Source organism: Neovison vison, chromosome 1 (assembly GCF_020171115.1).
Source record: "Neovison vison isolate M4711 chromosome 1, ASM_NN_V1, whole genome shotgun sequence".
Lineage (NCBI taxonomy): Eukaryota > Metazoa > Chordata > Mammalia > Carnivora > Mustelidae > Neogale > Neogale vison.
Window position 1 is genome coordinate 159,825,902 of NC_058091.1, and position 25,744 is coordinate 159,851,645.

The 25,744-nt window shown below is 38.0% G+C and overlaps 1 pseudogene; it reads left to right on the forward strand.

Moving 5' to 3' along the window:
- The first annotated feature begins 3,771 nt into the window (after window positions 1–3,771).
- LOC122913352 lies at window positions 3,772–24,287 on the forward strand (annotated as a pseudogene).
- Window positions 24,288–25,744: the final 1,457 nt, after the last annotated feature.

Below are 25,744 nucleotides of genomic sequence, written 5' to 3' on the forward strand. Positions count from 1 at the left end.
GTATTACCTTAAAGTTTAACTCTACATGAATATTAAAAAATAAAAATAAAAAATAATAACTTAAACTAAGCTAAGCTAAAACTTAAAAAAATCAAAAAATATAAAAGCAAAAGAAAAACACAGGTATATGTATCAAAAATTTCAGGTTAATATGTTATTATGGAGTTTGATGTACTGGGCATCTCAGTGTGATGGCAAATAGGTTAAAAATTATTTATATAAAAAAATAAAAAATGAACCAGAATAGCGGGAATGAATTAAAAATAAAAGTTGTATCTATGAAGTAGTGGTGACTGTTCTCTTGTTGTATTTATTTATTTATTTATTTAGGTTGGCTTTATGGGGGCGGGGCCTGCTGCATGTGTTTTCAAGCAGTGTTTCCCGAGTTAAAACCTCCAGTCCCCCTCAAGGTGTTGGGCTCTGAGGAAATGGTTGTTTCAGGCTTTTATGTTTGTTTATTTTTTCTTTCCTCTCACCTTATCAGCTTTTGATGGGTTTTGGAGGTTTAGAGGAAAGCAAACTCCACCCTGACTTCCCTCTCAGAAAGAAGCCTCAGTCTGTTCCCCTCTGGGTTCTCCAGAGCACATAAATTACTCCTCGGCCACTGGCAGAGCTGGTTCTGAGTCGTGGTCCCTGGGGACACAGGAACTCCTGCTTGCACCCAAAACCACGACAGTGGTGGCTGTCTGGGCAGCTCCAGACTACCAGAGAGGTTCCAAGCAATGATCACCGACTGAGATTTTACCCCTGACCTGGGCTATGAGTGCCTAGACTTTTCGGTTCTGAGAGCGCCAGGCTGGCACCTGTGCGCACCTCTCTCAGGGGAGGTTGTGGGGCAGGACTCAGGCTCTGATAGCATGGCACAGTGTACGTGTGGGGACTGCAAAAAGGCTGTGCTTCTGCCAGCTGGCGAGGCTCCCAGCCCCTCACGGGAGCCTAACCCCATGCATTCTCCAATGCACTCAAGGCTCATGGACCAAGACCTGGTTTCTTCACCACACTCTCTGGGTCAGCGCCAGGGGTGGCTGCCCTGGGTCCGGGGACTTAAGCCCCTGACCCTAGCTGACCCAATTCCCACAATTTCCCCCCATGATCCTTTGCTCTTTTTGAGTGCTTTCAGCCAGACTCCAAGTTAATGCTCGTCCCCAGTGGCAGGGCACTCTTGTATGGGGTATTACTTTCCAATGGGTCACTTCTGGTCTGGTGTCTCCCTCCACCTTTTGTTTATCTTCCTATATAAGTCCGACGTTCCCACTCTGCTTTACCTGCTCACTGGAGTCTTCTGCCCCCATAGAGATCCAGACGTGTATAATTCTAATCTGAGTGATCAGAGTTCATTGTTAGGTAATTAGCTCACTTTGGGGTACAGGTTGAAATGGCATCTTCTCCCACTTCCCCACCATCTTGTCTCTCCCTCAGATACTCTGGAGACTATTTTAAATAATAGTTGGAAACTTCAGGGTTGCTCTTTCAATCATGAAATATTGAACATATTTTAGGCCAAGAAATAAGTGGTAATAAGTATTAAAATATTGAAACACATAAAATATATTTTCTGTTAAAATATAATGAAACATCAATGAATAACAGAAGAAAAACTATAACTCAATTATACGGAAATTAAACAATACACTATTAAAAAATAAGAGGGTTAAGGGTTTACAATAGATATTAAAAAAAAAAAAAAACAACCTGAGCATATGGAAGTAGAAATAAAGATACTGAAACTTATGAAGTTCAGATAAAAAGCACTAAAGAAGAATAAATTGCAGGAAAATTTTAAATTAAAAAAATAAAGTTCCCAGGGCGCCTGGGTGGCTCAGTGTGTTAAGCCACTGCCTTCGGCTCAGGTCATGATCTCGGGGTCCCGGGATCGAGTCCCACATCAGGCTCTCTGCTCATCAGGGAGCCTGCTTCCTCCTCTCTCTCTCTCTCTGCCTGCCTCTCTGCCTACTTGTGATCTCTGTCTGTCAAATAGATAAATAAAAATCTTTAAAATAAAAAAAAATAAAGTTCCCAAATCAACAAGAAACTGATAACTTAATCAACTAGAAAAAGAAAAAAAAAGTTAAATCTAAAGCAAAAGCAAACAGTAATAAAGATTAAAGCAGAGATAACTAATAATAGTACAGAAAAAGCATCAAAGAAATACATCAAAACTAAAGCAGGATTCTTTGAAAATTAACAAAACTTTAGCTATATTAACCAAGAAAAAATTAAACAAAATAAACCTCAAAATATAAATATAAGCAGTGAGAGTGGGGACATTATTGTAAGTTTTATAGATATAAAAATTAAGAATCCAGTATTAATAAATAGAAATTTACATGTTGGACAAATACACTAGTTACCAGAAACAACATACTACCAAGATTGTGTCATGAAGAAATATAAACTTTGAGTTCATCTACAACTAGTAAGGATATTGAATGCATAATTAAATACATTCAACTAAGAAAGTCCTTGAGCCAAAAGACTTCACTGGTTAATTTTCCCAAGTGTACAAAAACAAATTCACACCAAACTTTTCCAACTCTCAAAAACCAAAAGAGATAGGAGTACATACTAACTCATTTTATAAGGCCAACAGTGCCCTCATACAAATGCCATAAATGATGTTGGCCTGGATATCAGTCTTTATGTAAGCTTTTAATAAAATCTTGGCACTCAGAATTCATCAGTACATGAAGAGTATTATACACTATTACCTACTTGGATTTAATCCTGGGATGTCAGGATTCTTCAACATATGATAGTAAATATATATAATGCAACATATTAACAAAAGAGAAAACATATAGGTTAATACAACAAAGTAACTCAGAAAAAAAACTCACACATATGTAGTCAGTTAATCTACAAAAAAGTGGATAAGAATGTACAATGAGAGAAAGGACAGTCTTTTTAGTAATGGGTGCTGTGACAACTGGATGGCTTAATGGCAAACAATTAAACTGTGCCACTTACTACATCATACACAAATATAAACTCAAAATGGATATAACCAAAAATTTCTCAGAAAGGAAATTAGTGACGTGACATTGGTCATAGAAATACATTTCTAGATAAGACTTGTCAAGAGAGACAGAAAACCATACTGAACCCTTGTGACTACAGAATGTTTTTTTTTTTTTGCATGGTGAAAGAAACCATCAACAATATAAAAAGGTAATCTTCCATTTGAGAGAAGATATTTTCAAATGATATATCCAATAAGGGCTTAATATTAATCTAAAATATAGAAAGAACTTATACATGAAGACATAACATTCAAAAAGTCTGAATAAGTGTATTTGTTTACCCTCTGGATTGACCTTGACCTCAACTATTAAAACAGATACACATGGGGAGCCTGGTGGCTCAGTCATTAGGCATCTGCCTCCTCCTCAGGTCATGAGATCCCCTGTATAGGATTCCCTGCTCCACTGGAAGCCTGCCTTTCCTTCTCCCACTTACCCTACATGTGTACCCTCTCTCGCTGTGTCTATCTCTGCCGAATGAATAAATAAATTATTTTAAAAAATACTAAAACAAAAAAACAAAACTAAACAAAACAAAAAACAGGCACACAAAGTATCAGAACTCATTTCTAAACTTTGTCCTAGGGACATGTTGAGCAATTGGTATTTTCAGCTTATTTGTGTCTCAGTGGACATTGTCAAGTGAACACACACACAAAACACTACATGTTAATCCTTAATCGCAAAGATGTCCTGAAATCATGATCCATGTTTAGTCTTTATGGAGTTATCTCAAATCCCAAAGGTAGGAATGATAGAAAAGTATACAGACTGCTTTGAAAAATATTCAAAGTCGACTCAGAAAAATGACTTCATCCCATTGATGATGGGAGGACCAATGTCAGCTCTCCAAACCAGTAAGTTTGTATCTATGCAAGCTGATAAATGGTACATGCCTTCTGGCATTTTTATTTTTATTTATTATTTAAGATTGAAATGCTTCTGCAAATGCTTAAGATAATTATGATTAGAATTATTAAAAATGATTTTAACAAAATATTATAATTTATAATACATTCAAGCATTTCTTTAACTATGGAAAGTGAAAGGGAAATTTTAGTTGACTAGAGTCAATTTAAAAGATATGCATTTTGGGGGAGGCAAGATGGCGGGGAAGTAGGAGGAGGTTCCTTTTCCACCTGTACCCTAAAGTGAGCTGATTACCTACCAAAGAGCTCCAATCACCCATGAAATCAGCCTGAAATCACAATAATACACGTCTGGATCTCTACAAGGGCAGGTAAAGCTGAGTGGTAACAACAGACTGATATCAGAAGATAAACAAAAGGGGGAGGGAGCCACCAGAGGCAACCAGTTAGAAAGTAATATCCCAATACGAGCGAGAGTGCCCTGTGTCTGGGGACCAGCATTAACTTGCAGACTGGTTGAAAGCACTCCAAAAGAGCAAAGGATCATGGGGGTGGATTGTGGGAATCGGGGCTGCTAGGGACAGGGGCATAAGTCCCCGGACCCAAAACAGCCTCGCCTGGCACTGAGCCAGAGAGAGTGCGGGAGAAACCAGGTCTTGGTCCCTGAGCCACCAGCACACCCGAGATTGCTTGGGGTCTGGTTCCTGTGATGAGATGGAAGCCACACCAGATGGCCTACAGGCGAGCGCTGCTATAGAGCCTGAAATGCGCGTGCCCCTCATGCTCCCCTGAGAGAGGTACACAAAGGACCAGCCGGCGCTCTTTGACCTGTGCCATTGTTTCAGAGCCTAAGACACATGCCCCAAACTCTCAGCTGAGAGAGGTGCGTGAAGGCCCAGCCTGGTGCTTTCGAACCTGCACCCCATTCTCAGAGCCTGAGTCATGCACATGACCCACTGCCTCCCCTGAAAGAGATATGAGCAAGACAGGTGCTCTTAGACCCAGAAAGACCAGGCACTCCCAGCCTGGGCCAGCGGGAATATAAATTTCAGTGTGTGATTGCTGCTTGGAACCTGTCTGGAGGTCTGGAGCTGCCCAAACAGCCACCACTGCCATGGTTTTGGGTACAAGCAGAAGATCCTGTGTCCCCAGGGACCGCGACTCGGAACCTGCTCTACCAGCAGCCAAGGGGAAATTTATATGGGCTATGTAGCCAGACTGAGGCTTCTCTCTGAGAGGGAGGTCAGGGTGCAGTTTGCTTTCCTCTAAACCTACAAAAACCATCAAAAGCGGTCAAGGTGAGAGGAAAAAAAAAGTGAACAAACATAAAAACCTCCAGAGAACAAAATCCTGAAAAAAACCATTTCCTCAGAGCCCACCCCTTTGAGGGGGACTGGAGGACATAACTCAGGGAACATCATTGACTGAAAATCTAGGTGGCAGGCCCCTCCCTCAGAAAACCAACCAGGAAAGAAAAAAAAAAAAAAAAACTACAAGAGAACCATCACCACTACTTCATAGGACAATATTTATTTTTAATTTGTTCCCATTATTCTGGGTCATTTTTTATATAGATAATTTTTAACATATTTACCATCACAGTGAGCTATCCAGTACATCAAATTCCACAATAACCTTCTAAACTAAACTTTTTGATACATACAACTGTGTTTTTCTTTTGCATTTCTATTTTTATTATTTTTTTCTAAATTTTAGTTTAGTTTAGTCTAGATTATTCCTTTTTTATTTTTTTCTAATATTCATATAGAGTTAAACTTCAAAGTAATCCCCATTCCCCAACCAATACTATCCCTATTGGTAAACCAATTTTTAATCCTCCTTTATCTTAGGAAAGTTGGATCCTTTAAGAAAGATATCAGGATACAACCAGGAAGAATCAAAACAACCTTCCTCCCAACACTGAGAATTTATAACCACTCTCCCATCTTTTTCTTCCACCACTGTTTCTGTGTTTTTGTGTTTGTCATGATAGTATATAAATCTTACACTTGGGTTTCTTTTGGATGAGGTTCTTCCATTATTTGCTTATATATGTATATATTATTTTTTCTCTTGTCATATACATTTATCAGTCCTTTTGTTTGTTGAATACCTCATGTACTAGAGGCAGAATAGTCTCCTCACAAGATTATAGATTCTTGAAAATCCTCGAGACATCTGATTGTATGAATGAGGAACTATACCTGTAGGCAGGCCTTCTTGAAATAAGCTAGGGCAAAGAAACTCCTTATGTGCAGAGGACACCCATCAGAATAACGTCAGACCTGTCCGCAGAAACTTTGCGAGGCAGAATGCATTGAACAGAAATATAAAGACAATGTACAGAAAGAAAGACTTCAAAGGTAACAGGATGTCAATAAAAACGTTTCTATCAATAATCACGTTCAATGTGAATGGCCTAAATTCACCCATAAAATGGCAGAGGGTTGCAGATTGGATAAAACGACAGGATCCCCATATGTTGTCTACAAGAGACCCATTTTGATCCTAAAGATACACGCAAACTGAAAATGAAGGAATGGAGAAGAATCTTTCATGCCAATGGGCTTCAAAAGAAGGCTGGGGTAGTGATGTTCATATGAGATAAATTAGATTTTAAACTAAAGACTTTAGTCAGAGATAGAGAAGGACACTACATAATCCTTAAAGGGACTATCCACCAAGATGATCTAACAATTGTAAATATCTATGCCCCAATATTGGAGCAGCCAATTACATAAGGACACTGTTAACCAAGATAAAGAGTCATATTGAAATGAATACACTAATCATAGGAGATATTAACACGCCTCTCTCAGAAATAGACAGATCCTCGAAGCAGAAAATCAATAAAGAAACAAGAGCATTGAATGACACATTGGACCAGATGGACCTCATATATATGTACAGAACATTCCACCCTAAAACAACAGAATACTCATTCTTCTCAAGTGCACACGGAACCTTCTCCAGAATAGACTACATACTGGGTCACAAATCAGGACTCAACCGATACCAAAAGACCGAGATTATTTGCTGCACATTCTCAGACCACAATGCTTTGAAACTGGAGCTCAATCACAAAGAAACGTTCGGAAGGAATTCAAACACCTGGAAGCTAATGACCACCTTGCTAAAGAATGCTTGGATCAACCAGGAGATCAAAGAAGAACTGAAACAATTCATGGAAACCAGTGAGAATGAAGACACTTCGGCCCAAAACCTATGGGATACAGCAAAGGCGGTCCTAAGGGGAAAATATATAGCCTTCCAAGCCTGGATCAAAATAATTAAAAAATCCAGAACACAGCAGCTGTCTCTACACCTTAAAGAAATGGAGAATCAACAACAAATCAAACCAACTCCACACATAAGAAGGGAAATCATCAAGATTAGAGCAGAGATCAATGTAGTAGAAATCAGAGATACAGTAGAACGTATCAATTAAACTAGAAGCTGGATTTTGGAAAGAATCAATAAAATCGATAAACCATTGGCCACACTAATCCAAAAGAGAAGAGAGAAAGCCCAAATTCATAAAATTATGAATGAAAAGGGAGATATCACAATTAACACCAAGCTTGTATAAACAATCATCAGAAGTTATCATCAACAGTTTTATGCCAGTAAGCTAATCAACCTAGATGAAATGGATGCATTCCTGGAAAACTATAAACTCCCAGAATTGAACCAGGAAGAAACTGACAACCTGAATAGACCTATATGTAGTAATGAGATTGAAACAGTGATCAGAAACCTCCCAAAAAACAAGAGCCCAGGACTTGATGGATTCCCTGGGAAATTCTACCAAACTTTCAAAGAAGAAATAACACCTATGCTCTTGAAGCTGTTTCAAAAAATGGATGCAGAAAGAAAACTTCCAGACTCTTTCTATAAAGCAAGCATTATCCTGATCCCCAAGCCAGGCAAAGACCCTACCAAAAAGGAGATTTTCAGACCAATATCAATGATGAATATGGATGCTAAGATTCTCAACAAGATCCTAGCATACATGATCCAACAGCACATTAAAAAGATTATCCACCATGACCAGGTGGGATTCATTCCTGGACTACGAGGATGGTTCTACATTCTCAAATCAATCAATGTGGTAGAACAAGTCAATAAGAGAAGAGAGAAGAACCACATCTTCCTCTCCATTGATGCAGAAAAAGCATTTGACATAATCCAGCATCCATTCCTGATTAAAACACTTCAAAATACAGGGATAGTGGTAACATTTCTGAACTTCATAAAATCTGTCTGTGAAAGATACCCAGCAAATATCATCCTCAATGGGAAAAAGCTTGCAGCCTTCCCGTTGAAATCAGGAACACGACAAGGATGTCCACTCTGACAACTCTTGTTCAACATAGTATTAGAAGTCCTAGCAACAGCAATCAGAAAACAAAGAGAAATAAAAGGTATCCAAATTGGCAATGAAGAAGTCAAACTCTCTCTCTTCGCAGATGACATGATTCTTTATATGGAAAACCCAAAAGACTCCACCCCCAAACTACTAGAACTCATACAGCAATTCAGCAGCGTGGCAGGATACAAAGTCAATGTGCAGAAATCAGTGGCTTTCTTATACTCTAACAATGAAAATACAGAAAGGGAAATTAGAGAATCAGTTCCATTTACTATAGAACCAAGAACCATAAGATACCTGGGAATTAACCTAACCAAAGAGGTAAAGTATCTGTATTCGAGGAACTACAGAACACTCATGAAAGAAATTGAAGAAGACACAAAAGATGGAAGACCATTCCATGCTATTGGATCAGAAGAATAAATATTGTTAAAATGTCTATACTGCCTAGAGCAATCTATACTTTTAATGTCATTCTGATCAAAATTCCACCACTATTTTCCAAAAAGCTGGAGCAAATAATCCTAAAATTTGTATGGAATCAGAAGAGACCCCAAATCATAAGGAAATGTTGAAAAACAAAAATAAAACTGGGTGCATCACGTTACCTGATTTCAACTTTACTACAAAAACGTGATCACCAAGACAGCATGGTACTGGCATAAAAATAGACCCATAGACCAGTGGAACAGAGTAGAAAGCCCAGATATGGACCCTCAACTCTGTGGTCAAATAATCTTCGACAAAACAGGAAAAAATATACGGTGGAAAAAAGATAGTCTATTCAATAAATGGTGCTGGGAAAACTGGACTGCTATATGTAGAAGAATGAAATTCGACCATTTTCTTACACTGTACACAAAGATCAACTCAAAATGGTTAAAAGCCCTCAATGTGAGACAGGAATCCATCAGAATCCTAGAGCAGCACATCTTCCCTATCTTCCCTACATCTTCGATATAAACCACAACAACTTCTTTCAAGATATGTCTCCAATGGCAAAGAAAACAAAAGCAAAGATGAACATTTGGGACATCATCAAAATCAAAAGCTTCTGCACAGCCAAGAAAACAATCAGGCAACCCACGGAATGGGAGAAGATATTTGCAAAGGACAGTACAGACAAAATGTTGATATCCATGATATATCAAGAACTCCTCAAACGCAAAACACACAAAACAGACAATCATCTCAAAAAATGGGCAGAAGATATGAGCAGACACTGCTCCAATTAAGAATACAAATGGTTGTCAGACACATGAAAAAATGATCATCGCTAGCCATCCGGGAGATTCAAATTAAAACCAGATTGAGATATTACCTTACACCAGTTAGAATGGCCACAATTAGCAAGACAGGAAACAATATGTGTTGGAGAGGATGTGGAGAAAGGGGAACCCTCTTACCCTGTTGGTGGGATGCAAGTTGGTGCAGCCTCTTAGAGAACAGTGTGGAGATTCCTCAAGAAATTAAAAATAGAGCTTCCCTATGATGTTGCAATTACACAACTGGGTATTTAACCCAAAGATACAGCTATAATGAAAAGAAGGGCCATCTGTACCCCAATGTTTATAGCAGCAATGTCCACAGTCACCAAACTGTGAAAGAACCAGGATGCCCTTCAACGGACGAATGGATAAGGAAGATGTGGTCCATATACACTTTGGAGTACTATGCCTCCATCAGAAAGGATTAATACCCAACTTTTGTAGCAACATGGACTGTACTGGAAGAGATTATGCTGAATGAAATAAGTCAAGCAGAAAGAGTCAAGTGTCATATGGTTTCACTTATTTGTGGAGCATAACAAATAGCATGGAGGAAATGGGGAGATGAAGTGGAGAAGGGAGTTGAAGGAAATTGGAATGGGAGGTGAACCATGACTATGGATTCCAAAAAACAACCTGAGCATTTTTAAGGGACAGGGGGTGGGAGGTTGAGGTAACCATGTGGTGGGTATTAGTGAGGGCACAGATTGCATGGTGCACTGGGTGTGGTGCAAAAATAATGAATACTGTTATACTGAAAATAAATAAATAAATAATCAAATAAAAAAGATATGCATTTTTATATATCTTATATATCTCCTTTTTCATTAAGATATCCAATTAAAACTTAAAAAGTAAATGGATTGATTACATACTTGTGTGCTGTAAAAAAAATGAATCTCTCTTTAAACCCACAACAAAACATTATAGACATCTTGAGATTGTTGGGGGTGGACAAGATGGCGGGGTACTAGGAAGAGGCGTCATTTCAGCTGGTACCCCAAAGTGAGCTGATTACCTGCCAAAGATCTCCGATCACCCATGAAATCAGCCTGAGATCAGAATTATACACGCCTGGATCTCTACAGGGGTAGAAGACGACAGTGAGCAGGTAAAGCGGAATGGGAACAGCGGACTGATATCGGAAGATAAACAAAAGGGGGAGGGAGCCACCAGAGGCGACCGGTGCAAAAGTAATACCCCGATACGAGCGAGAGTGCACTGTGTCTGGGGACCAGCAGTAACTCGGAGACTGGTTGAAAGCACTCCAAAAGAGCAAAGGATTGCGGGGGCAAATTGTGGGAATCGGGGCGGCTAGGGACAGGGGCTTAATTCCCTTCCCAGATGGCCTCCCCGGCGCGGAGGCAGAGAGAGTGCAGGGGAGAAACAGGCTCCTGGTCCCTAAGCCGCCAGCGCGCCCCAGAGAGCGCGGGGGGGTTACGGCTCCTGTGAGGGAATGGGAGCTGTGCCGGTCTGCAGAACGCGCACTTGCCCTACCACAAAGCTCGAGATGCGAGCACACGTCCCTCCAGCTCTCCTGGGTTTCTAAGGCCCGGGGGCGCTTCTTGACCCGCACCATTGTTTCAAAGTCTAAGCCGCGAGCTCACGAAACTCTTCCCCGGACAGAGGCGCGCAAAAGCCCAGCCTGCGGCTTACGGACCAGCGCCCCGTTCTCAGTGCCCCAGACGCGCGCCCGGCCCACAGCCGCCTCTGAAAAGAGGTGCGCGCAAGCCGGGCACTCCCAGCCCGGGCCGGCGGCAAAATCTCAGTGTGCGAACGCTGCTTGGAACCTCTCTGGCGGTCAAGAGCTCCCAGACAGCCGCCACTGCCTTGGCTTTGGGGACGAGCAAAAGACCCTGCGACCCTAGGGTCTATAACTTGGAACCTGCACTGCCAGCGTCCAAGGGGGAATTTATTCAGCTTCTGCACCCAGACTGAGGCTTCTCTCTGAGAAGGAGATCAGGAAGTGTTCCAGGGTGCACCTTGACTGCACCAGAGTTGATACATCCAGCTACATCTGTTCAGTCTTCTCCCACCTAAATGACTAGGAGGAGGAATGCCCAACAGAAGAAAAATACAGAGGATGGACCTTCTGCAACAGAGCTAACGGCTATCAATATAGACAATATGTCGGAAAGAGAATTCAGGCTAACACTTATCCAGGCAATAGCTAGGTTGGAGAAAGCCATGGATGACCAAACAGAATTGATTAGGGCCGAACTGAAAGGGACCAGACAGGATGTTCACAATGTTAGGGAGGAGCTCAAAGCTACCAGGGAGGTGGTCCACAATGCTCTCAATGAGTTCCAATCCAATCTAAACTCTCTCAAAGCTAGGGTAACTGAGACAGAAGATAGAATTAGTGACCTGGAAGACAAACAGATAGAGAGAAAGGAGCAAGAGGAAGCCTGGAACAAACAGCTTAGATCCCACGAAAGCAGAATTAGGGAAATAAATGATGCCATGAAGCGTTCCAACGTCAGAATTATTGGAATTCCTGAAGGGCAGGAGAAAGAAAGAAGTCTAGAAGATATCGTGGAACAAGTCCTTCATGAAAATTTCCCGAATCTCGTGAATGAAACCAGCGTCCATGTACAAGAGGCTGAACGGTCTCCACCCAAGATTATACACTCCAAAAAAACATCACGACACTTGATAGTCAAATTGAGAAATTATAATTGTAGGTATAATCTCTTGAAAGCTGCCAGGGCAAAGAGGCTCCTTACTTACAGAGGGAAGCCCATCAGAATAACGTCAGACCTGTCCACAGAGACCTGGCAAGCCAGAAGAGGCTGGCAAGATATATTCAGGGCACTAAATGAGAAGAACATGCAGCCAAGAATACTTTATCCAGCAAGACTGACATTCAAAATGGATGGAGAGATAAAGAGTTTCCAAGACCGGCAAGGCTTAAAAGACTATGCAACCACCAAGCTGACACTGCAGGAAATATTAAGGGGGGTTCTATAAAAGAGGAAAAATCCCAAGAATAGCATTGAACAGAAATATAGAGACATTCTACAGAAAGAAAGACTTCAAAGGTAACTCGATGTCAATAAAAACGTATCTATCAATAATCACTCTCAATGTGAATGGCCTAAATGCACCCATAAAACGGCACAGGGTTGCAGATTGGATAAAATGCAGGACCCATCCATATGCTGTCTACAAGAGACCCATTTTGAACCTAAAGATACACGCAGACTGAAAGTGAAGGGGTGGAGAAGCATCTTTCATGCCAATGGGACTCAAAAGAAGGCTGGGGTAGTGATTCTCATATCAGATAAATTAGACTTCAAACTAAAGACTGTAGTCAGAGATACAGAAGGACACTACATAATCCTTAAAGGGACTATCCACCAAGATGATCTAACAATTGTAAATATCTATGCTCCCAATATGGGAGCAGCCAATTACTTAAGAAAACTGTTAATGAAGATAAAGAGTCATATTGATATGAATACACTAATCGTAGGAGATCTTAACACGCCTCTTTCAGAACTAGACAGATCATCGAAGCAGAAAATCAATAAAGAAGAGCATTGAATGACACATTGGACCAGATGGACCTCATAGATATATACAGAACATTCCACCCTAAAACAGCAGAATACTCATTCTTCTCAAGTGCACACGGAACCTTCTCCAGAATAGACCACATACTGGGTCACAAATCAGGACTCAGCCGATACCAAAAGACCGAGATTATTCTCTGCATATTCTCAGATCACAATGCTTTGAAACTGGAGCTCAATCACAAGGAAAAGTTCCGAAGAACTCAAACACCTGGAAGCTAAAGACCACCTTGCTTAAGAATGCTTGGATCAACCAGGCGATCAAAGAAGAACTGAAACAATTCATGGAAACCAATGAGAATGAAGACACTTCGGTCCAAAACCTATGGGATACAGCAAAGGCAGTCCTAAGGGGAAAATATATAGCCATCCAAGCCTCGCTCAAAAAAATTGAAAAATCCAGAACACACCAGCTGTCTCTACACCTTAAAGAACTGGAGGATCAACAACAAATCAAACCAACTCCACACATAAGAAGGGAAATCATCAAGATTAGAGCTGAGATCAATGAGGGAGAAACCAGAGATACAGTAGAACGTATCAATGAAACTAGAAGCTGGTTTTTTGAAAGAATCAATAAGATCGATAAGCCACTGGCTACACTAATCCGAAAGAAAAGAGAGAAATCCCAAATTCATAAAATTATGAATGAAAAGGGAGAGATCACAACGAACACCAAGGAAGTAGAAACAATCATCAGAAGTTATTACGAACAGTTATATGCCAATAAGCTTAGCAACCTAGATGAAATGGATGCATTCCTGGAAAAATATAAACTAACAAAATTGAACCAGGAAGAAATCGACAACCTGAATAGACCGATATCTAATAACGAGATTGAAGCAGTGACCAAAAATCTCCCAAATTACAAGAGCCCAGGACCTGACGGATTCCCTGGGGAAATCTACCAAACCTTCCAAGAAGAAATAACACCTATTCTCCTGAAGCTGTATCAAAAAATTGAAGCAGAAGGAAAACTTCCAGACTCTTTCTATGAAGCCAGCATTACCCTGATCCCCAAACCAGGCAAGGACCATACCAAAAAGGAGAATTTCAGACCAATATCACTGATGAATATGGATGCTAATTTTCTCAACAAGATCCTAGCCAACAGGATCCAACAACACATTAAAAAGATTATCCACCATGATCAGGTGGGATTCATCCCTGGGCTACAAGGATGGTTCAACATTCGCAAATCAATCAATGTGATACAACAAATTAATATGAGAAGAGAAAAGAACCACATGGTCCTCTCAATTGATGCGGAAAAAGCATTTGACAAAATCCAACATCCGTTCCTGATTAAAACGCTTCAAAGTATAGGGATAGAGGGAACATTCCTGAATCTCATCAAATCTATCTATGAAATACCCACAGCAAATATCATCCTCAATGGGAAAAAGCTTGCAGCCTTCCCACTGAGATCAGGAACAAGACAAGGATGCCCACTTTCACCACTCTTGTTCAACATAGTATTAGAAGTCCTAGCAACAGCAATCAGACAACAGAGAGAAATAAAAGGTATCCAAATTGGTAATGAAGAAGTCAAAGTCTCTCTCTTCACAGATGACATGATTCTTTATATGGAAAACCCAGAAGACTCCACCCCCAAACTACTAGAACTCATACAGCAATTCAGCAGCGTGGCAGGAGACAAAGTCAATGTGCAGAAATCAGTGGCTTTCTTATACACTAACAATGAAAATACAGAAAGGGAAATTAGAGAATCGATTCTATTTACTATAGCACCAAGAACCATAAGATACCTGGGAATAAACCTAACTAAAGAGGTAAAGGATCTATACTTGAGGAACTATAGAACACTCATGAAAGAAATTGAAGAAGACACAAAAAGATGGAAGACCATTCCATGCTCTTGGATCGGAAGAATAAACATTGTTAAAATGTCTATACTGCCTAGAGAAATCTATACTTTCAATGCCATTCCGATCAAAATTCCACCGGCATTCTTCAAAGAGCTGGAGCAAATAATCCTAAAATTTGTATGGAATGAGAAGAGACCCCGAATCGCTAAGGAAATGTTGAAAAACAAAAATAAAGCTGGCGGCATCACCTTACGTGATTTCAAGCTTTATTACAAAGCTGTGATCACCAAGACAGCATGGTACTGGCATAAAAACAGACACATAGACCAGTGGAACAGAGTAGAGAGCCCTGATATGGACCCTCAACTCTATGGTCAATTAATCTTCGACAAAACAGGAAAAATATACAGTGGAAAAAAGACAGTCTCTTCAATAAATGGTGCTGGGAAAACTGGACAGCTATATGTAGAAGAATGAAACTCGACCATTCTCTTACACCGTACACAAAGATCAACTCAAAATGGATAAAAGACCTCAACGTGAGACAGGAATCTATCAGAATCTTAGAGGAGAACATAGGCAGTAATCTCTTTGATATCAGCCACAGCAACTTCTTTCAAGATATGTCTCCAAAGGCCAAGGAAAGAAAAGCGAAAATAAACTTCTGGGACTTCATCAAAATCAAAAGCTTCTGCACAGCAAAGGAAACAGTCAAAAAAAAAAAAAAAACAAAGAGGCAACCCACGGAATGGGAGAAGATATTTGCAAATGACAGTACAGACAAAAGGTTGATATCCAGGATCTATAATGAACTCCTCAAACTCAACCCACACGAAACTGACAAACACATCAAAAAATGGGCAGAAGATATGAACAGACACTTCTCCAATCAAGAAATACAAATGGCTATCAGACACATGAAAAAATGCTCATCATCATTAGTCCTCAGGGAGATTCAAATTAAAACCACAATGATATATCACCTTACACCATTTAGAATGGCCAAAATTAACAAAACAGGAAACAACATGTGTTGGAGAGGATGTGGAGAAAGGGGAACCCTCTTACACTGTTGGTGGGAATGCAAGTTGGTGCAGCCTCTTTGGAGAACAGTGTGGAGATTCCTCAAGAAATTAAAAATAGAGCTTCCCTACGACCCTGCAATTGCACTCCTGGGTATTTACCCCAAAGATACAGATGTCGTGAAAAGAAGGGCCATCTGTACCCCAATGATTATAGCAGCAATGGTCACAGTCGCCAAACTATGGAAAGAACCAAGATGTCCTTCAACGGATGAATGGATAAGGAAGATGTGGTCCATATACACTATGGAGTATTATGCCTCCATCAGAAAGGACGAATATCCAACTTTTGTAGCAACATGGACGGGACTGGAAGAGATTATGCTGAGTGAAATCAGTCAAGCAGAGAGAGTCAATTATCATATGGTTTCACTCATTTGTGGAGCATAACCAATAGCATGGAGGAGAAGGGGCCTTAGAGAGGAGTAGGGAATTTGGGTAAATTGGAAGGGGAGGTGAACCATGAGAGACTATGGACTCTGAAAAACAATCTGAGGGGTTTGAAGTGGCGGGGGGTTGGAGGTTGGGGTACCTGGTGGTGGGTATTATAGAGGGCACAGCTTGCATGGAGCACTGGGTGTGGTGAAAAAATAATGAATACTGTTTTTCTGAAAATAAATAAATTGGGAAAAAAACATTATAGACATCTTGAAAGTATTGCTGCTGTACCTTATAATTTATTGTGAAATGATAGTAAATATGGTAGAATTGATATTTGAATTAATGGCTGATATCTACAAACATCAATATACTCATCTCAGTTTATGGTAAATTAAAGTAAATCTACACTAAATGGTAATATATCCATATAAATATGATAAGTATAATACAAAAATATTCTCTCTGACAAAATATATAGTAAATATATGAATGCAAATGGACATGCAAACGTGAGGATTTCAACACAAGAGACTTTTAGAACAGTAATTTAATTTGAAACAGACATAATATGCACTGAGAAAGGAAATGTATTTTGAGTTCAGAGCCTGTCATGGACCCTCTGAAGAGGCAGGAGATTTCAACACAATAAAGAATACATTAGGGCTACCTAGGTGGGTCAAGAGTTTAAGCCTCTGCCTTCAGCTCAGCTCATGGTCTCTGGGTCCTGGGATCAAGCCCCACATCACATCGGGCTCTCTGCTCAGTGGGGAGCCTGCTTCCCCTCTCTCTCTGCCTACTGATCTGCCTACTTGTGATCTCTCTGTGTGTCAAATAAATAAATAAAGATCTATTAAAATAGAATGCTTAATATGGCCTAGGTAGCCTAATTTTCTTTTAGAGAAGTACAACTGAATTCATGAACCTGTAGGACATGATCACAGAGCTGTTGGTCCTGTTGGGTAAACTCTTTGGCATTGTGGATTTTAAAAGATTTTATTTATTTATTTAAGAGTGAGAGAGAGAGAGAGCATGAGAGGGGCGAAGGTCAGAAGGAGAAGCAGATTCCCCTTTTGGAGCTCGGATCCTGATGCATCACTTGATTTTGGGACTTCAGGATCATGACCTGAGATGAAGGCAGTCGCTCAACCAACTGAGTCACCCTGGTGCCCAGGCATTGTGGATTATTGACTGGACAGAAATCATTCCCATTTTCAGGTTGTCAGTTTAGGAAATGAGTCATGTCATCTATGGAAGAGTTGATCAAGCTTGGAAACAGAAGATTTTAACTGGGGTCTAATTAAGCAGAGTTATATTGTTTACTTTAGAAAATAGTTTAGGGGCTAGTTCATAAATTTGCTCTTTGGAAGAGAAATAAATTAGGGTCTTTGTAAGGATAGTGTTGAGTCATATTAGGTAGAATTTCCATGGGCTTACATGAAACTCAGAGAATAAAGCTTGAGAGAGTGAAATCTTCAATAGTAATGTTAGAAAATAAGCATTTCCTAGTTCTTTCCTGAATCTGGGGGCAGGAGGGATTGGTGGTCATGGAAGAGGGAAGTGGTCAGCCTCCTCAGCCTCCACAGCCCTCCACAAAAAGCCCAGTTGAGTGCTGTTTGGAATTGTTTTACTTTTACATTTCTGAAGAACTTTTATACTATTTTCCATAATGGCTGTACTGATTTTCAGCCCCATCAATAGTGCTCAAGTGATGTGTTTTCTCCACATTCTCTCTAAGTCTCAATATCTTTTTTTCAATTTGGGGTAATATTCATTCTAAAAGTGTGGGATCATATCTCAAGATTTTGATCTGCTCTACTTGTGAGGTAGGGGCTCAGAGAGTTAATTCACTAACCCAAGTTCACATTTCTAGTAAGAGACTGCTAGCATTAGATCTAGCATTGGCTCCAAAAATCTGCAGCATGCTTTTCAATAAAGCAAAATAAACTTCACTTCAATCTGAATACAAACTCAAAGTGTATCCTGATAAATCGGGTATCTCTTCATATATCTGTCTACCAAACTATGTATTTATCAGTTCTAATTCACCATTGTGATAGTTCATGAAGTTATATATGGAAGCAACGGTAACATGCACATATTAATACTGTGAATTTTATATCTCTGTGTATTATAAAATCCTTAGGAGCACAAGCTCTATGACCATCTAAACAAATAAAAATATATATTGCTTAAGTATTTAAAAAGAACATTAAGTCCTAAGTCACTAAAGCATTCTTAACTCTGTACTGCATATTCTTTTTAACAGAAACCATTACAGAGACATTAGAAGGTACCAAAAATTCCATGTCTGACTCATTGCAGATATATTGTAGGGAACTGTCTTTGGCAAGACTCCAGAGTATTCTCCTCTCTGTAATCTGATTCATTCTAGGAAAGTTATTTCACAATACTTTAAAACCTATATAAGTGAAAGCAATGTAAAATAATTATCTATGGACATTACAGATACAGGTATGGACACATTTTTCAATGAACTGTGGTAGACTCTGTGCAGCCAGTAGGTTCAAGGAAGTTGAGAAAGAGGTCTGACAGGTTCTTTAGGAAACTCTTCCCCTTTCGGTGAGTAAAGAAGCTTATTTTGCAAAGCTCATACAACAGTATGACAAGAGTTCTTTAAAAGAGAAGGCAACCCAAATTTATATGAAAACTGGTGCCATTTTTTTTTAGTCTGAGATTCTTCTGAAGTTTTAGGCAAAATGATAGAAAATTCTTCATTCAATGTATATTCTTTTTTAAAAAGGTTTTATTTATTTGACAGAGAGAGATCACAAGTAGGCATAGAGTCAAGGAGAAAGAGAGGGGGAAGCAGGCTCCCTGCTGAGCAGAGAGACTGATGTGGGGCTCCATCTCAGGGCCCTGGGATCATGACCTGGCTGAAAACAGAGGTATTAACCCACTGAGCCACCCAGGCACCCCATGTTCAATGCATATTCTTGTTGCAGCTATGCAGTAACAAAACAAAATTGATTGTGACCAGACTCATTTAGTGATCTGAATGATATTTTTTGACATTAATTTGCTTCAGAAGAAAATTATACATTATCTGGTATCTAGAGGACACATTTATAGATATTCCACTGGATCACTATTTATAATAATGATCCTATATTTGAAAAAATCTCTTTATTCTGTAAATATGTGAATCAATAAAGGGAGATGTTTTTCAAGTTTTATTTCCAATTGAATAGGAACATGAGAAACATAGAAAAAAGAATATCTGTAATACTGATAATCCTTGTTAAATGTTCTTAAACTAAATTAAAACTAGTAAGATGCAAATTATTTATAAATGACATTATTTAGAGGAACTACTTCATTATGATGTAGGAATAAAATGAATATATACATTCACCATGCAAATTACAGAGGAGATATTAAAAGAGAATGACTCTTTGTTAGAAAAATCACCTAGGACAACTTTTGTAAAGGGCAGGACATGAATTACAGTTCACTGAGAGAATCTGGAAGTGATATGTGTATTCTCTACACTATTGAATAAAGTTGTATTTTTGCAGGGAACAAGAGAAAATATGGTTAAGACTGCAGATGAGAGGAAACAAGAAATATCTTTACCTGACTATGTAGAAGCACTAAACCAATTTATTTATAAATAAGTAACTTGTATACATTCTTGACTCCATTTCATCTATAGTGTATTTTTAATTAAGATTTTATATTTTTATTTTAATTTCTATTTAGTTCTGAGCTGTTAACCAATTTTCCTTCATAATTGTTTCCCAAAATATTTTGTGCTAAGATAGGATTCTTTTTATATACAAGTTTAATATATAAATATATGCATCTACTTACTAACTCTGTTAAGACAGGAAATCCAAAGAATTCCCTTAATTCTCTGAAACATGATTTATCATCAGCTATCTGTAGTCATATTGATGGTTGTATCAACAACAAGAGACTTTGGTCAGAATTAAATACAAATAATTCCTGACATAAATCTTGATGTATGGTAGGTTCCACCCTGTGGACGTGGTCAAAGAAAGTGTATAGTTCTATCTTCTCTGCCATGTGTGGAACTTGTTCAGGTTCAAGCCTTAGTTCTCCTATTCACTAAGAAACCATCACTTTCCCTTTTACTTCACTGCCTATTGTCAGTAATGCTGATGCCAGACCCAAAAGTTCTAGTGAAGTTTAAAAGACTGAAGCAGGTACAAATCTTTTGCAAACCAAATAGACTAGTTTTCATTATGTCATTGGGTAAAATTAAAATAAGGTGGAAATAATCTAATTATTTTTTACATAAAATATAACACTTTACATTAGAGTTTGTAACCAGATATTCAATATCTCAAGTGGTTTCCATGTCAGATGCAGTACGTCTTTACTTTATAAATACAAACAGCTTCCCAGTTTTTTCTCTTGAAATTGGCAGTGACCACCCAAAAATTGAAAATCAATTTCTTCATATAGACTCAGCACCCTGATGAAGGTATTTCACAGAAGATAAGGAGATGTACATCTGCAATAATTTGAGTACATGTAAATTACTAACTAAAACAACTTTTTAAAATCACTTTAGTATATTACCCCAAGAATGGATGTACATGGCATCAAAAAACCACAGGATAGAATGACGATTCCATAACTTATGCCTCTTAACACCAGGGCAAATACTTCAAATTCGTTTACAATTTTGCCTAGTACTTCATCAATATTTTAAACAATATGCTCATCTGTAATGCTTGATTCCTAAATCTGAAATGCCAGCCCATGATTTGTAACTCAGGCCAGTGTGGATAGAGTCAGCCCCTTCCTACAACATCAACGTTTTCCCCTTCCCTCCCCAATCTCTCAACATAGTCACACACCACAATATGTCCTAGGATATGCATCCAGAGCTTTGCTTCATCTTCTAGAATGTATTGTCCACATATAAAATATACAGCAGTATTGTGAAATGTGTTATTTTATATGCATGACTACATATATTTTATCTTATATTACCATAATTTCCCTCAAGGAGAATTTAGGATATCAGTCTACCTCATTTTGGGGATTATTAAGAAATTGTTTTCAAAATAATATTTAGTATTTTCAAGAACTTACTATTCAATAGATTAATTATGTTATTTTTTTGTGTTCTTTACCTCATCTTTCATTAGTGTAGTTCATATATTGGTTTAGAGAAAAGCTCTTTTTATAATATTAACTTAAGAATAAATAAACGTTTTGCCAAAAAAAAGTGATGTCATATGCATTTACAGAAAAGCCCATAAGTATATGTTGGGTCATCTTATATTATTCCTCTCATTCTCTTATCTGCCCTAAGTGTCAGATTTTGCATTTCACTGTTGCTTTCTGGTTGATTCTCATCAATTTATCTTTTGACACTTTTGTTAAATTTATTATTGTAATTATTTGCATTTATTTAGAAAAGGTTTTTATTGTCACTGGACACTTTATTCTGTAAAACACATGACATTTTTACTTTGTATTTAATAAATTCTCACATCTCTCTGAAAAAATCAGATTTTTTTAAAGTTTCTTACATTTATCCTTTTCTAAATTTAATTTTATCTTTACAGTGTTCCAAGATTTAATGTTTATACACAATACCCAAGGCTCCATTCAATACATGCCCTCCTTAATACCCACAGCCAGGAATTTATGTAAATAATTTTTAATTCAGCATACATATGTGTGAGTGTATCTATCTTTCATATAAAGAATTCCTCAATATTCTGATGGCTTTGGTCCTAGAAAAGTATGAGACTGAAGCATATAGTCCTTTGTATGCATAATATGTTGGTCTTTCATCCCAAATGGTATTCCTTCTGGAGAAGATACCCTCCACTCCTTCTTAGAATATTCTCAAAATGTCATTTTCCAACTCCTTTTAAGTGTCTGTTTTTTAAAATGTGTTCACCCAAAATGTTCTTATCTCCAATTCCACCCTCTATTCTCTTTCCCACTCTATTTTAACTTATGCAGATCTACTGCTTTATTATTATTTTTTATTTTTCAGCGCAACAGTATTCATTGTTTTTGCACCACACCCAGTTCTCCATGCAATCCGTGCCCTCTCTAATACCCACCACCTGGTTCTCCCAACCTCCGACCCCCGCCCCTTTAAACCACTCAGATTGTTTTTAAGAGTCCATAGTCTCTCATGCTTTATTATTATTTTTGTTGAGTTTTATGACAGAATATGATACATATAGGAGCTAAACTTACATGTATCAAAAAATAGAAAGAGTTTCAAGTACACAAAAGCAAGAGGTCAAGCAGAAAAAAGGAAAAATGCCATAAAGCAATGCATAAAGTCATATAATTATTGAGGAGCAGAAGAACAATACAGATGTTTTCAGACAGTGTAAGCTGAGTCAAGGAGCTACAATAAAATGTTAGAGAAAATTGTCAGGAATGGGTTTTTTTAAAGCATTTGAATATTGAGTGAGGAGGACTAAATCTACTTCCTATAATTTATTGTTGTCAATAACACTTCATTAGATTTCTTGGGGAAAAAGAAGCAGATACTAAGTCTTGGTACCAAAACAACCAAATGATCAAACAAACAAACAAACAAACAAAAAAAAATATATATATATATATACAGAGTGACCTGAGAAGATTACTATACTTTCAGAAATCTTTGGGTTTAATTATAAATGAAAAAAAAAATCACTGCCAAAGTATAATAAAATATATTCAAGTATGCATGTATAATTTATGCATTTACATTGCCTTATAATGCATACATAACAATTATAAAACCTCATGTTATTAATAACTAAACTGACACAGGAAAATAAAATATGTGTATCTTAAAAAAGTCCCCTAAAATATTATCCTTACAAATTTACACATTTCCATGAAGTATTTTCAGATGGACATTTACATGGCATCAATATTTTAACTATGAGGACTTTTTTTTTCAAAATAGGTGTTAATTATTTTAAGAGCTGCAATGTGTCCTGAACAAATTACAGTGGAACTAAAATAATTAATTAATGAGAGATTATTTTTCTGTACTTACTATGTATCTCTATTTATGGAAAATTAAGTTACTGTCCCCTTGGAAAATATTAACCAAACAACAACTGATTCTTCTTATTGGGGTTATTCCCACCATCAAGTACTGGCCTGTGTTTCTTCACTCTCAGTTTTCTTATTTTCCTAATGGCTCTGTTTGTTAACCTGTCCATGTTCATCCTGATCCTCCTGAACACCCATTCACGCACACCCATGTATTTCCTACTTAGTCATGTCCCTCATGGACCTGAACTACATCTTCAGTATTGTTACCAAGATGGTTTCTGGTTATCAGTCTGGAAATAAGTGTATTTCTTTCATTGGGTGTGCAATTCAGAGTTTCTTCTTCATTGATTTATTTGATGCAGAATGATTACTATTGACCTCTGTGGCCTATGCATAAATTTGCTTTCCTCTTCACTCTGCTACTTTTATGATCAAAAGAGTGTGTTGTGATCATAGGAGGATATTGGACGATGGCTTCAACCAACTCCTGTGCCCACACTGCATATGATTTCTGTTTCCCTTTTTATAGATCCAGAGCCGTCAACAATTTATTTTATGATGTCCCAGCCATGTTGACTCTGGCCTGCATGGACACTTGGGTCTATGAATACACAGTTTTTGTAAGCATCACTCTCTTCCTTGTGTTTCCTTGACCTGCAGCACCCATCTCACTGTGATGACTTTCTACTCTGCACCCTTTATTCACACTTATTTATGCACTAGATCCTTCCATTCTCCCACAGAGGAAAAGGTCCTTGCTGTCTTCTACACCATCCTGACCCTAGTGTTCAACTGGATCATTTTTAGCCTGAGAAACAAGGTGATGGGGACCCTGAGAAGAATAATTCAGAGAATTTTCTCTGTAAAGATGTAACAAAGTTGTCACTAGCCCTGTTGTTTCGCAGTCCATTATTTTTTCCTTGTAGACTCTTGAAGAATAATGCCATTCCAGGATTTAAGATGAAGATTTCATTAATCCAGAAAATAAATAATAAATATTTGAAAAAATAAGTATATGTTACCAATCACTCTATTTTTGTGGTAATTTTTCGTTTTTATTTTTTTTTATTGTTTCAAATAATTTACTAAATGTGGGGCTGAAGTCTAAAAGCCACAGATATTCTCAATAGTTTGGGAACCTAAGCAATACAGTAAATTAGACCACAGTAGCCAAAATATGGAAGGAGTCCAGTTGTCCATGGACAGATGAATGACTAAATAAGATATGATATATATATATACCATTCCAAAATCTATATGTATGTGTATATATGTATAGATCTATATATAAATTATATCTATACATATGTATGTTTCTATAGATACCTAGATATAATCCATAGATTGATAACATATGTTATATCTATAGATATTTATACATATATATGTAATACATATTAGATATCAGATATGTAAGTATATAATATAATATTACTAAGCCATAAAAACAGAATTAATTCTTATGATTTGCAGTGACACGAATACTACAGAGTATTACACCAAGCAAAATAAGTCAGAGAAAGACATCATTAAGTTTTCACTCATATGTGAATTCAGGAAAGAAAGGGGCAAAGCGGGAAAAAAGAGAGAAAGGCAAACCAATAAACATATCTGTAACTGTAAGGAAAGAGCAGAAAGTCACTTAAGGTAGGATCATTGGAATGGGTTAAATTGGGAACAGGGATTAAGGAATACACATGTAATGAGTACCAGGTGTTGTATGGAAGTGATGAATCACCATACTATAAACATACAACTAATATTGTTCTACATATCATCTAACTGGAATTAAAATAAAATCTTAAGCGGTGACCAATGATAGCACTATATCTACAATGGACAATTTGTGTAGCAAAAATTGAATTTTTTTTTCAATTTATTTATTTTCAGAAAAAAATTATTCTTTTTCTTAAAATTTATTTTGTATTTATTTTCAACATAACAGTATTCATTATTTTTTCACCACACCCAGTGATCCATGCAATACATGCCCTCTATAATACACACCACCTGGTACCCCAAGCTCCCACTCAGCCACCAATTCAAACCCCTCAGATTGATTTTAGAGTCCATAGTCTCTCATGCTTCACATCCCCTTCCAATTTCCCCTAACACCCTTCTCCTATCTAACTCCCTTTGCTATTTGTTATGCTCCACAAATAATTGAAACCATATGATAATTGACTCTCTCTGCTTGACTGATTTCACTCAGCATAATCTCTTCCAGTCCCGTCCATGTTGCTACAAAAGTTGGGTATTCATCCTTTCTGATGGAGGCATAATACTCCATAGTGTATATGGGCCACATCTTCCTTATCCATTCGTCCGTTG